General features: G+C 46.6%; 1 long non-coding RNA gene across 2 annotated transcripts in view; it reads right to left on the reverse strand.

Annotated features, from left to right (window-relative positions):
- Window positions 1-13067, reverse strand: part of LOC309849856 — a 44249-nt gene that overhangs the window by 19426 nt on the left and 11756 nt on the right. Inside the window, exon 1 of one of the 2 annotated variants that reach the window (XR_014303957.1) lies at window positions 9979-10038. The exons of the other annotated variant lie outside the window; for it this stretch is intronic. This is a non-coding gene — a long non-coding RNA (uncharacterized lncRNA). Of the gene's footprint in view, window positions 1-9978; window positions 10039-13067 lie in introns of those variants that run through there. 2 annotated transcript variants of the gene reach the window in all.

Consider the following 13067-nt stretch of genomic DNA (forward strand, 5'->3'; position numbering starts at 1 on the left):
GCTTCACTCTCTCTAAAGGCTTAGAAGAATTTTTACTGGCGTCCTCCAGCTTCTGGTGGCTACAAGTGCTTCCTGACTTAGGGCAGCATGACTCCAGTCTCTGCCTCTATCTTCACATGGCCTTCTTGTCTATGTGTCTCACTCTGTGCCGTTCCTCCCCTTTTAAGGACAGCAGTCATTAGATTTAGGGAACAACCTATATCCAGGATGATTTCATCTCAAACTCCTTAACTAATTACATCTCACAGGCTTTATTTCTATGTAAGGTCATATTTTGAGGCTCTGGGTGGTCATGAATTTTGAAGATACATCATTCAACACACTAAAGTTCCCAAGGCGACTTTTGAAGTCAGCATCCAGACAGGGCTAGCTCATTGCATGTGTTTGGGTATCTGTGTTAACTTCCTGTCACAATCATACACTAAATGCTTTAACTGTTCTCTTGTAATTTCTATGCCTCGATTTTCTAATATTTTAATGAGTTGGGAGCTAATAAAAGTACCAATCTGATGGAATTTTTGCAAGGCCTAAATGAAATATTTTCAATGTTCTAATATAAGTTTTCATTACTTAAAAAAAACTGTCATGTAAATGTCTGTTCCATGGCATTACACTGTTGATTACTGATTATTTCATGTGGGTTAAAACCAAATACAAGGCATAAACTAATTTCCAAAATGTCTAGAGAATATTGCCTTACAGTATCAATCATGCTCTATCTCCTATATAGAAAACGAATCATCAAATGTTATTTATACATTAATGGTTACCGATGAGATGCTTGGTTCCAAAATGAGAGAAGCCACTGGAGATACTCACTTCCTCCCCAGAGTGTCAAAATATAACTCAATACTAACATAAACATAAAATATACCAAAAATTCTTCCCATTTTAGCATTTGTGTCTATAGTCTCTCGTCTCTCACGTTCAGAGCAGAGTTCAAGCCCTGTGTTGGGCTCCACACTGAGCGGAAAGCCTACTTAAAAAAAAAAAAAAAAGAAAGAAAGAAAGGAAAGAAGAATCTTTTATGTCACAAGAGAAAGCATTAATTTCTTCATTTTGAAGATCCACAGCTGAATGAAACTCAGAACAGTTAAGCAAAATACTCAGGGTCAAACAGCTAGAACGTGGCAGAATGGAAATCCAGATTCAGGTCTCTGAATCATCACATAACTTTCCAAGTGGTTATTCTAATAAATGCACAATATGATTCAGATGTACATCTTTATTCACATTGGTTCCTAAAACATAGCTTTGTTTCTAATCCTAATGAAATATAGACTTTTTTTTAAAGATTTTATTTATATATTTGACAGACAAAGATCACAAGTAGGCAGAGAGGCAGAGGGGGAAGCAGGCTCCCTGCTGAGCAGAGAGGGCAATGCAGGGCTTGATCCCAGAACCCTGGGTTCATGACCTGAGCCAAAGGCAGAGGCTCTAACTCACCGAGCCACCCAGGCGTCCCGAAATATAGACTTTTTTTACTTATTTGAGAGAGAGAGTGTGTGCACAAGCATGGAGGGAGGAGCAAAGGGAGAGGGAGAAGCAGACTTCCCACTGAGCAGGGAGCCCAAATCTGGGGCTCAATCCCTGAGATCATGACCTGAGCCGAAGGCAGACACTTAACCGTCTGAGCCACCCAGGAGCCCCTGAAATATATACTTTTTTTTTTTTTTCAAAGAAAGATCACAAGAGATCTTTTTCTCACAGAGAGAAAGATCACAAGAAGGCAGAGAGGCAGGCAGAGAGATGGGGGAAGCAACCTCCCTGCTGAGCTGGGCTCGAACCCAGGACCGTGAGATCATGACCTGAGCCAAAGGCAGAGGCTTAACCCACTGAGCCACCCAGGCGCCTCTGAAATATAGACTTTTTACACTGTTCATGAAGGTCCTTTCAGTACCCTCAACTGACTTTTGGATTTGATTGGGACCAAAAAAGAAGTTCAAGGAAGAATAATCTGAGAATAACCTGCAGTCACAGATTCAGGGATGGATAGATCTTACTGCTGTTGCCCTAACGGTCTGCAGAAAGCAGGTCAGCTTTCTCGACGGAACGATTGCAGCTCACCCATTATCTCCAAACCGACCATTTTAGGCTATTAGGCATCAGTTTTCAGGGAACTAGAAACATTTCTTTCCATCTAGAGTATAATTTTGTTTCCTCGTAAACATCCAAGAACATAAATTCTACTTCGATGATTTCTCATGACTGACACCAATAATTGGGCTCATGGAGTTAATGAGACAAAATCACAAAGTAGAACACATTTGGAAAAACATAAAGAGTGTAGAAATAGTGGGGTCATTAGTTGGAAAACAGAAAGTCTCTGTTTAAATGCTCACCGTGCAGGATGGGAAACTACATTTTCTTTCTACAAGTACATATCGAACGGTGCTGTGTGCTGTTTGTTGTGCTGATGGTACAGAGATCCGTTCAATCACAAGTAAGCCCAAGTATATGTCATGCACTTGTGTGTCTTAGAGAGCACTACTGGTGTGGGGAACACAGCAGTTAACAAAACCAAATCTCTGTCCCCATGGTCAGGCCATGGGATGACAGTCTCACTACAGGAGCAATCTATAGACAAGACAGATGTTGTCTTTACCACAGGCCTAACTGGAGGCTAATGAGTATTAATCAGCTGTCATGCAAACAGCAAACATGGGGAGTCAGAGCCAGTTCAAATCCAAGTCCCAGCACTTCACACAGTGTAGCCCTTGGGTAAATTACTCAGTCTTTGGGGTGTCATGTATCCTTTTAAAAATGGCATCTACAGGGACACCTAGGCAACTCAGTCGGTTAAGTGTCTGCCTTCAGCTCAGGTCATGATCCTGGAGTCCTGGGATCGAGTCCCACGTCGGGCTCTCTGCTCAGCGAGGAGTCTGCTTCTCCCTCTGCCTGCCACTCCCCCTGCTTGTGCTCTCTCTCTCTCTCATTCTGACAAATAAATAAATGAAAACTGAAAATAAAAAAGTAAAAATAAAACGGCATCTACAAATATCACAACAAAAGTTGTGTGCTGATAGATCCTGACTACACTTCCAGTGGTGAGCCTGGAGTGATAACACGGAATTGGCAAATCACTATGGGGCATCTGGGATGGTCGGTTGGTTAAGTGTCTGCCTTCAGCTCAGGTACTGGGATCCAGCCCCACAGCATCTGTCTCCCTGAACAGCCCGCAGCCTGCTTCTCCCTCTGTGCTACCCCCATCCCTCTTTCAAAAAAAAAAAAAAAAGAAAAAGAAAGTATGAATCACTCTGTTGTAGACCAGAAACTCCTATAACACTGCATGGCAACTATATGTCAATAAATAAATAAACAGACAATAAATAAATAAAATGGTATCTACATCATATACAATGGAAGCATCTCCAAGCACAAAGCATGGGGCCTGAACATGGTAAGCTTCAGTATGTGCCTGTTTCCTTTCTCCACCATTTCCTCCATGAGGACGAAGGAACGATATGCCCTCTGGGGGGTGACTGTCTTGCAAAGCCTGGAGGCGTTCCGCTTCCTGGATAAACAGCCTTCCGCCTGGCCGGCTGTACTGATGAACAGTTCCACTGGAGGAAGAACAAACTAATCCGAAAGGGATAATCAAGACTCCGTCTTGTCCAAAAGGGATGATTTCCCAGCCATGCAGAGAACCAGTCAGCCTCCATCCCAAAGACAAAAGTAATTTTGGAAACTGCATGTGGGCCCTCCAGAGAGGACATTCGCACAGAGCACGGCAGTCCTGGCTGTGCCGTGTAGCCGAAACCCCAAACCTGCACCCACAAAGATCACAGAATTCTTTGCTTAAGAAACATGATTCGAGACTCAACTCTTAGCCACAATACTTAAAACTCACTACAGGTGATTTGACCTGGCGGTGGCTCCTCCCATCCCAACATCTGAAATTCAGGACCTTACTTTCCGGGTCTCACGTCCTCCAACTTTCCTTCCCTCCATATTGTACTCCATGTTTCCTCCCACTTTCCATTCTTTCCTCTGCTGTAACTGACATCTTTTCTTTCCTTGTGACTATCATACTCCGTGTTCCCCATTCCTGTGAAAATCTGCTGTTGCACTGGAACGATGGGCCTTCTGAATGACTTTCCCACACGGGCTCACGTTCACCTCGCTGTTCCTCACGGTCTTCGTTGTCGCTAGGGTCTGAGGTTCCAAGATGGCTCCCCAAGGCTGTGAGCAGAACCTGGGTTCTAGCACTGAGTTAGAGTTCTTTCTCTGTGAGAAACTGGGTAAGCTTGTCTGAGGTTTAGATTCTAATTGCCAGCCAGCTGGAGTCTCAGGTGACAGGCCAGCAGGCATGGTTCATGTCAGAAGTATTTGCTGATGCACAACCACTGATAGAATCCATTCGGAGCACACTATGGAGTGGACCTCATAGAATGAGTAGGACAGAAGACTCAGCTTCACCCTGGCCCCCCAGTGAGTGAGGGAGGGTAATTTACCCTTTGGCAGCCAGTTCCTACATTGGCCACCTTGCTCCAAAAGGAGAGCCGGCCAGTAAGTCTTCCTCAAGGGAATCTGAGTGAGGAAAAGGAAAATCAGGCAGGTATCCATGAGAGAGACAAAAGTGAAAGTCCTGGGAGAAGAAATAAAAACCACATCTTCGCCCAATGCAGAAGTCCTCTTTACAAAGGTAGGAGAGAAAGAAAGCTCCGTTGTTACTGAGTAAGTATTAAGCCAGAATGGGAGGAACCACAGGCAACCTGCTCAGAGACTACAAAGACAGAAACACATGCTTATATGTAGCTCCGCAGATACAAACTGTTACATACACGTTCTCAAGATAAACAACAACCAGTCCTCAAGTATGAGGACTTGCCAGCACCATTTGTCATCCAGAGTTTATCCAAACTGTACTTGGTACTGGGGTAACTGGCTTTCTCCAAAGGAAAAACAAGCTTCTCACATCGTTATGGCAGGAGGGAGACTGGAAACTTGGAGTGAGGAGCCCACTGAAGTCAGGCTTCTAACCTGCCATAGAAACTAGAAGATGGAGGCCCTCGCTCCTCAGATGTTCACGTTCCAAAGACATGGCTCCCTGGTCCTTGTGAAAGACGTTCCTGGTCCCAAAACTGACACGAGCCCTATCTCATCTTTAAAAGGATTTACATACATTTCAGAGAGGAGAAAGTACTCATAATTAGAAGTTTTATGAAGTAAATGCTCAAAGAAAAAGTAAGGGAAGGAAATCTCTTTTGTCATTTCCATGGGAGAATGAAGATTCTAATTTGCGTGTCCTCACCATGACCCTGAGGTGGGGGAGGGGTGACACCCATAATGGGCCTGCGTGAGCTGAATGACGTGGTAGTAGAATAAATGAGTCAGCAGAGGCTATTAGGGAGGGACATCTATCCCAATATTCATATTTATACCGAAATCTAGAATTGAGAGTTGGGAGAAACAAGAGAGAAGCAGACATGCACATATGGCAACGAGCTGAGCAGATCCACCATTTTCCGCTGTTTCCACTGCTTTCCATCCAGACGCCTTCACTGGAGCCCTGGCTGTGCAGACTCTACCACATTCCTCTGTGTACGTGTGATTACAACCGCACGCCCTCCTCCACAGCACACATCTGAAGTGGCACCAGGAGTCTTTGTTTCTTGGTTTAAGAGAAACAATTGCTTAAAACAAGATGGAAAGACCTTTCCCTGAGAGGATGTCGGGGACCCTCGTATGGCAAAACCCTGTCACCCAGAAAAAGTCACTTCCTCTGAGGGAGCCCTGACGTCTGGAACTTGCGAAGGTCATTCCGCAAAGTCAGAGTCCTGCAGACAAATTCCAGCAAAGTAGCTGTGGACATGCAGCTTAACGAAGCGGATGAAGGGTTGGGACGACAGGAGGCCGTCTTTGGTTTCCTTGAATATGGCAGCTCCTCCATGGTAAGCATTAGCCTCTGTGAAACATAATCTCAGAATAAGATACTCAACTGTTCCTTCGCTCATTCATTCAACCAACCAATAGTCATGGGGCCAGGTTGGGGTTCTGTGAACTGGGGGCCCAACCATGGACCAACCAGACCAGGCCCCCACTGTCAGGCAGGTACACCTTAGTAGGCAAGGCTGACCACAAACACAAAAACCTATAAAGATGCCACCCGTCTGGGCACCATGAGGGGGTGAGGGGACAAAGCACGGGACGGTGGGTGTTGGAACTGACAGACAGTCAGAGGATCACGTATATTTCGTGTTTATCATCACTCTGGTGTGTGTTAGGCCCACAGGATGAGCGAAAGCACGACAGATGACATTTCCCAAGGGTCTGTGATAAAGAGAGCAGATGGCCGGCGCTGGGGGCTCAGAGGATAGATGTGAAAACGCTGTCTCTGTGCCACGGGGGGGCCAGCTCCTTAGGGCCTGCACTCAGCCTCCCTCAGAGAGCACTCGAGGAAGCCGAATGATGGATTAGTCATTGCCACTGGGGGCCGTTGCTAAAGGAGCCCCGACACTCCTTCCAACAGAGATGCAAGCATAAAGCCCCGAGAAGGGCAAGGGGAGGGCACCAGTCTAGTTACCCTGAGATGCCAGTGTTATCCCAGAGCACCCCAGGAATTTCCTTTTACCCTGGTGGGAAGGGTCTGCCCACCTGACAGCTCAGGCTCAAGGTTGTGGCTGACACAAAGGGAGTTACCAAAGGCCCTGCTTGGTAGGAGCTTCCAACGACGGCCAGGGGCATCCCAGACTGCCTGCAAGGCAGCTGAGGGTGCGCGCCTTCTCTCCCAGACCCTCCGCAGCTCCTGGGGACAGGGACCTTGTCTGCTCCTCATCAGACCATCCAGCGCACGCGGCCTCGGGCTTGGCCTGCGGAGGGAACTTGGGGTCAAGGACTTTGCAGCCGCACCCATCCTCTTCTCAGTCAACTACTCTTTGAAGCAGATGAAATGTAAGAAATGAGGCTGAGAGTTCTGCTCTCATCTGCTTTGTATTCTGTGTGGGGAGAGTGAACCGTTTTGCTGGGAGGTTTCTCAATGACCCTTGAAGGGGAAGGTTGGGAGTCCACGGAAGAAGCTGGATAAAGCAATGGCTCCCCTCCGCGGCCTTCCAGAGTCCTAACGTTGACGACTGCTGTCTCTGCCTGCGACTCTGGCCAGCTCCTAGGTGAGGACACTTGCTGACGCGACACAACTCATTCGTGCTCAGACACATTTCCGGGGAAGAAACGAAGCCAGGCGCCCTGTCCCCAGCCCAGGGGCTTCTCCACTCTGCCACCTCACCCCAGCAGCTCCAAACAGAGACTGTGCACTGAGGACACCTGCCCCTTAAGCACAATCACATTTTATTTTACGTATGCATGCCCGGAGCCACAGTCTGTTTGGTCACATGAGAGTAAATCCACAGAATCACAGGAGCTCCCCCAAAGCTCTCAAGTAAAGTGATGGACATGAAATGCGAGGACGCTCAGCCCTCCAAAAAGAGTGTGGTCAAATGCAGACCCCCCAAAACAAATACACGATCTGTGCTGAGCCACACTCAATAGGGAGCGGTCCACGGCATCCCTCTAAGGAGAGGTTAGCAACTACCCAGTGAAAGAAGGAAAGGTCTCCTGCCCAGAGAAGTTGGCCTCAAAGAGGACTTTGGCCTGATTCATGCAAATAGTGAGGACAGCTGGAGGGCTAACCCTCAGACCTGCGGGGGGGTCTGAGGAGGGAACTACTCAGACAATGGTAGGTCTTTGTGCACCGACAGGGGGCGTAGGCATCCGGCCAACACCGTGAGTGACTGAGCCCCGTGGCCAGAGGGAGACTGAGAGGCAGTGGGACACAATGAAGAAAAAAGCCCTGAGTTCCAAGGCAGAGCTCGGGACACTGTCGACTCTCGTGTCGTGTGGCTGTGGGCCAGTGACTAGGAGTACACAGGGAGCCTTGTTTCCCCAGCCTCAGGTCCAGGCCAGGCACGCACCTAGAAGTGCGCACTGATCAAGGTGAAGTACAAGGTACTCCCTTAGCATGTGGGGGAAACTATCACGACTTCTATTTGCATTTTACTTTTACGGGTCTTCTGTCTGTAAGTTTCTATTTTGGTATATGTTTTTAATGCAAATGGTAATTCAGTGGTACATAGATCGTTTTGAAATTATGTGGCCGAAACTGTGTGAAGGACACTGGCTTAGAGCGCTGCGAGTTAGGAAAACGCGGGTTCAAATCTCTCCTCTGCCACAGATGAGCTGCCTGACCGTAGGCAAATCCCTTCATTTTCCCGAGCCTAACTTTCAATCTGTGTATTAGCAAGATAATAATAGCACACACGTCATAAGATCGTTGTGAGGATTAAATGAGCGCTTAGCATGGTGCCTGGCAAGAAATTAGTGTGAAACAGATAATAGCTCTTATTACTCATCAACAAAATGGAGACGATAATTTCTTTCTTGCCAAATTGTTGTGAAATTTAATGACATGGTATATTTAAAAGCACTTTGTAAAGTATAAATTCCAGACAAGTGTAAGGCACTATTTTTACTGCTTGTTGAAAAAATGTTTCCAAGTGCCAGAGTATTAGACCAGCTGAGTTTAACCCTTCCTCTCTGGGACCACCCGACTTACCCTCATATTTCAGTTACCACAGGTCGGGGGGGTTCCCGGGAGAAAGTGCTCATCAGCACGGGTGCCCCAAGATGTTTCTCTATAAACACAACTTGAACATTACCTCAGAGGCTGGGCACGGCCTCGAGAAGGCAACTCGGTTACCTCCATGTTTCAAATGTTAGCGTTTTCTAGCTAAGTCCAATATATCCCTAGTATCTCCCCCAATTCTTCTCCTTTAAAATATAGGGTCAGAATGTGAGGTGGTTTGTTCCCATAAAGCAGCACTTTTGAAACCACAAGATTTATGTGTTTAATAAGATCTACAGAACCCTGTGAGCTGGTGCCAAACTAGGTTTCCAAAACAGGGCTGGTTCCCTGAGCGAGCTATTTAAATGGAAGAAAACATAACCAACTTAATTCCAGCTTTCTTTTGGTACAGTAAATGATTTATAACTCAAATCATCCTTGTTTTAGCTCTAGTAGTACCATGGGACACCAGTTGACAGAGCAAGGATGACAATAATCCGTATTCTGACTCCCCTGGTTGAATCACCTTTAATCCGTCTCTTCCGGTGACCCAGGGAAAAGGTGGTGGAGGAGGCAAGCTGGCACTTGCCCTTGACTGAGATCTGGGAGCAGAATGTTGGGGAATGCCCTCACCTCAAGTTCCCTTGGGGTGCCATGTTGGGGAGGATACAGCTAGCTCAAGGATGGTCCTACATTCTCCAGTCCTGAAGTTGGGGTACAGCCTTCCTGGGACCAAACTCCCATGGGCTAACAAAATGGAACTTCACCTGACTCTGGGAGTCCAGAAAACAGTGAAGTGCAAGAAATCCTTCCACCCTTTGTGCTCCAGGAAACGTCTGTCTGCACAGAACCACCAGCCCTATGTGACAGGATTAGACAGGGCTCACGATGACCTCTCTGAGGACCTGTGACCAGACCCTCCCAATTCCCACAAATGATTAGCTGAACTGGTGGTCCCCAGTGACCAATCTGGAAAACTGTCCACTCACTTAACTTGATTAAACGTTATCAGGGTTCCCTCCTTCCCCCAGGCCCCAGAACTTTGGGTGCCCCTAAGCTTCAGCAAGCTTTCGTGAGTACTGAAATGCAGAACATTGTCCCTTCAATGGCTGCTTCCTGCCTGAGCTGCCTACTCACACCCCCTGCTCACCCACCCGACCCTCGACGCTGACTTCTCTCCAGCCATCACTGCTCCCCCTCATAAAAGAAGAGCCCTTTCCTTCTGGTTTTCGGATGACTTCTTCCCATTGCAATGGTCCTTACGAACAGAGTTTCTCCTTACCCAGGTCCGGATGTGTTTTCTGAAAGGAAGGCTCCACTTGATATTCTACCCCTAGTATTTTCTCTCAAATATGTTTTTTCTTGTATTCGCCTATTAAGCAAATCTGTACATATCAACATTCAGAGAGAGAGCTCACCACTGGTGCTCCTGATAAAAGCAGCAGACTCTCTCATGGTGTTATGCTACTGGGAGAGCAGCTGAAAGAGAGAGAAGAAAAAAGATAAACAAGAAACGATATGAAGTGCTTCAGAAATAAATAGGGCCAGGTAAGTGAGAAAGGGTCCTCTGGCTTGGGTGTGAATTGAAATTTTACGCATGATAGTCGGATAAGATTTCACAGACACAAATAGACACAAATAGACCTAGAAGGCCCTGAGATGTGTTTCTAGGGTGTGTTGGGGGTGTTCAAAGAAGAGCCAAAGGCCGGTGGCTAGAACCAAGTAAGCAAGGGGCAGGAGATAAAGTTAAAGCAGTAGGGCATTCTAGACCACGCAGGCTAATAAGCCAGAGTAAGGACTTTGGTTTTTACTCCGAATGAGATGCACAACCAAGAAGGAGTCTGAGCCATACTGTGGCGCTCTAACACCTCGCAGAATGTCTTCACGGAGCAATACTCTGGCGTCCAGGCAGAGAGCGGACTGGGGGGGAGGGGAGAAGCAGGGAGAACATCTGTGGATCCAGCGCCACATCCCTGTGCTAGGAGGAGGGCGGTCGGCCCTCATGGGGTGACAGGACCCGAGGAGCCGGACTCAGAGCTGGGGTTGGGAGGGCGTCTTGCTTTATCTCCTTATTAGATGTAAAGCGGCGTTCTTAGGTGAAAATTTTGTATATTCATACAAATTGTGAGTTTGAGACAGAGATCTTCACAGATTTGGGATGTTAATATTGATGAAAGGAATATCACTGATTATTTATATAATTAAAATGTAATTATTTAAGTCAAATAACTATTTGTTTCGTGTACTTCAGCCAATTACATAAATTTAGCTTTGCCAACTAACACTGGTCTACTTGGCCTGATAGCGCTAACCTTGCTTTCACCTCAGGCCTTTGTCCTTGGTCCCCTCTGTCTCCCAGTGTCACTCAAGTCCAACACCGTGAAAGTCAGGGTCAATGAACCAGACTGCAAAGTGACACACCACTTCCTTCCACAGGACCGTCTTGCCATGAGGAAGAAATGGCAAGAAAATGTCCACAGGCCAGAAGTTTGTGCTCCGTGATTTGTGCTCCGTGTGGCTGGTTTACCTTCTGGGGCAGCCTCCTTACCTTACCCCTACAGCTCACGGACCACCCTTTCTGCACAAGACCACCAGCTCATTCACGGATAACTACACGGCTCTGGCTCTTCTTCAGTCCGTGCGGGTCCCTGAACAGGTGTCCCTTCCTCCGAGAACGTTCCCTCCCACGCTGCTGTCTGCATCAGCTGCCTTTGCCTTGCTTTACTTCCTTTCCACTGTAGCCGTGACCATTCTGTGACTTCACGTCATGTCATTATTTGTTTAGTTCAGGTGAACAAAGCGTATTTCAATCCAGGCGTGAACTTTGTCCTTGTGAGTTACAACATCCGCGCCGAGGAAACTGCGGGGCACAGGCAGGGTCGAAAAAGTGGAAGTGAATGAAGAGAAACATCATGACAAATATAATGACTGGATGCTTGCTTATTAATATCGGGGCTCCCAGGGACGCCTGGGTGGCTCAGTGGGTTAAGCCTTTGCCTTCAGCTCAGGTCAGGATCCTCGGGTCCTGGGATCGAGTCCTATGTTGGGTCCCTTGCTCAGCAAGGAGTCTGCTTCTCCCTCTGCCTCTGCCTGCTGCTCTGCCTACTTGCAATCTCTCTCTCTCTCTCTTGCAAATAAAGAAATACAATCTTAAAAAAAAAAAAATCAGGTTCCCTGTACCTCTTTGTGTCCATCTAGTAAATCTTTTACTTCTTTATTTTTAACAACTCATTTTCCTATGAACACACTTAACAACACATTTCCTATGTGATGGACTCACAGTTTTATTTCAGAAGAACGCAGTAAGATCTAATTATTTTTGAGCCGTCCATTTCATGTGAACCACAACATGTTGTTATAGATCCGGAAACATTTCAGTTCACTCATCTCACGGTGAAGTCTTGACTCCGGCAAGAACTAGGATGGCTATTTTTGGTCCCAGTCCACACCCTTTAAGAGTCCAAAGACAGACATAGACTATTCTCATGGTCTAAAGTCCTGGGGTGACGACAGGGAACATAAATCACAGACTGTCACTTAATGTGCATTCATTCACCAGTGCCACGAGCAACATCAGCGCCCTGAAGAGAAGCCTTGCCCCTGTTCTCCTCCCAGACTCGCAGGGTAGGGAGCCATGACTTCAGCAACTTACTTTCCAGCCCCCATGAAACAAGAACGAACCCGGGGTGACGGGTTTACTGGTAGAACCCAAACCCGCCCTGTGGGAAAAGGCAGGAGGGAGCTGGAGCCCCAGAGCGTCTTGCTGCCTTCAGTTCTCGAGCTAATCGCCCGTCTGAGGGGTACGTCCTGAGTTCCACGCCCACTTCCAGCTCTGCTCTCTCAAAAGGAGACGACCATGACAGCATTCCTGTCATAAGGGTGACTTTCATCTCTGGTGTTCAGCTATTTAAAAAATGTATTTCTAGAGCACCTCAGTAGCATAGTCAGGTAAGTGATGCACTCTTGGTTTCTGCTCAGGTCATGATCTAAGAGTCATGGGACTGAGCCCTGAGTGGGGTTCCATGCTCAGTGCAGAGTCTGCTTGGGATTCTCTCTCTCCCTCGGCCCCTCCCACTTGTACTCTCTCTGTCTCTCTCTAAAATAAATAAATCTTTAAATACACACGCACACACACACACACACACACACACATATATACACATATGTATATACATATGTATACATACTTACATATACATATGTATACATACTTACATATACATATGTATACATACAAAATATATACATATTTTCCTGTATTTTACTGGTCATTTAAATAAAAACTTGAGGAAAAATAAAATTGCCTTTTCTTCACACCACCATCTGGCTCAAAAGTAATTTCTTTGTATTCTATTCGGTAACAAGCATGCTAGAAAAAAAGGCTGAGAACCAGTTCTGGGAGTCAGTGATCGGCTTGTTTATTCAATGCTGTTATCAAATCAATTTTGGTTGTGAACTCATAAATACCATGACGTGTGTATCTCAATCCTTGTAATGATCTAAATCT

The sequence above is a fragment of the Mustela nivalis genome (assembly GCF_964662115.1).
Source record: "Mustela nivalis genome assembly, chromosome: 16".
Taxonomy (NCBI): domain Eukaryota; kingdom Metazoa; phylum Chordata; class Mammalia; order Carnivora; family Mustelidae; genus Mustela; species Mustela nivalis.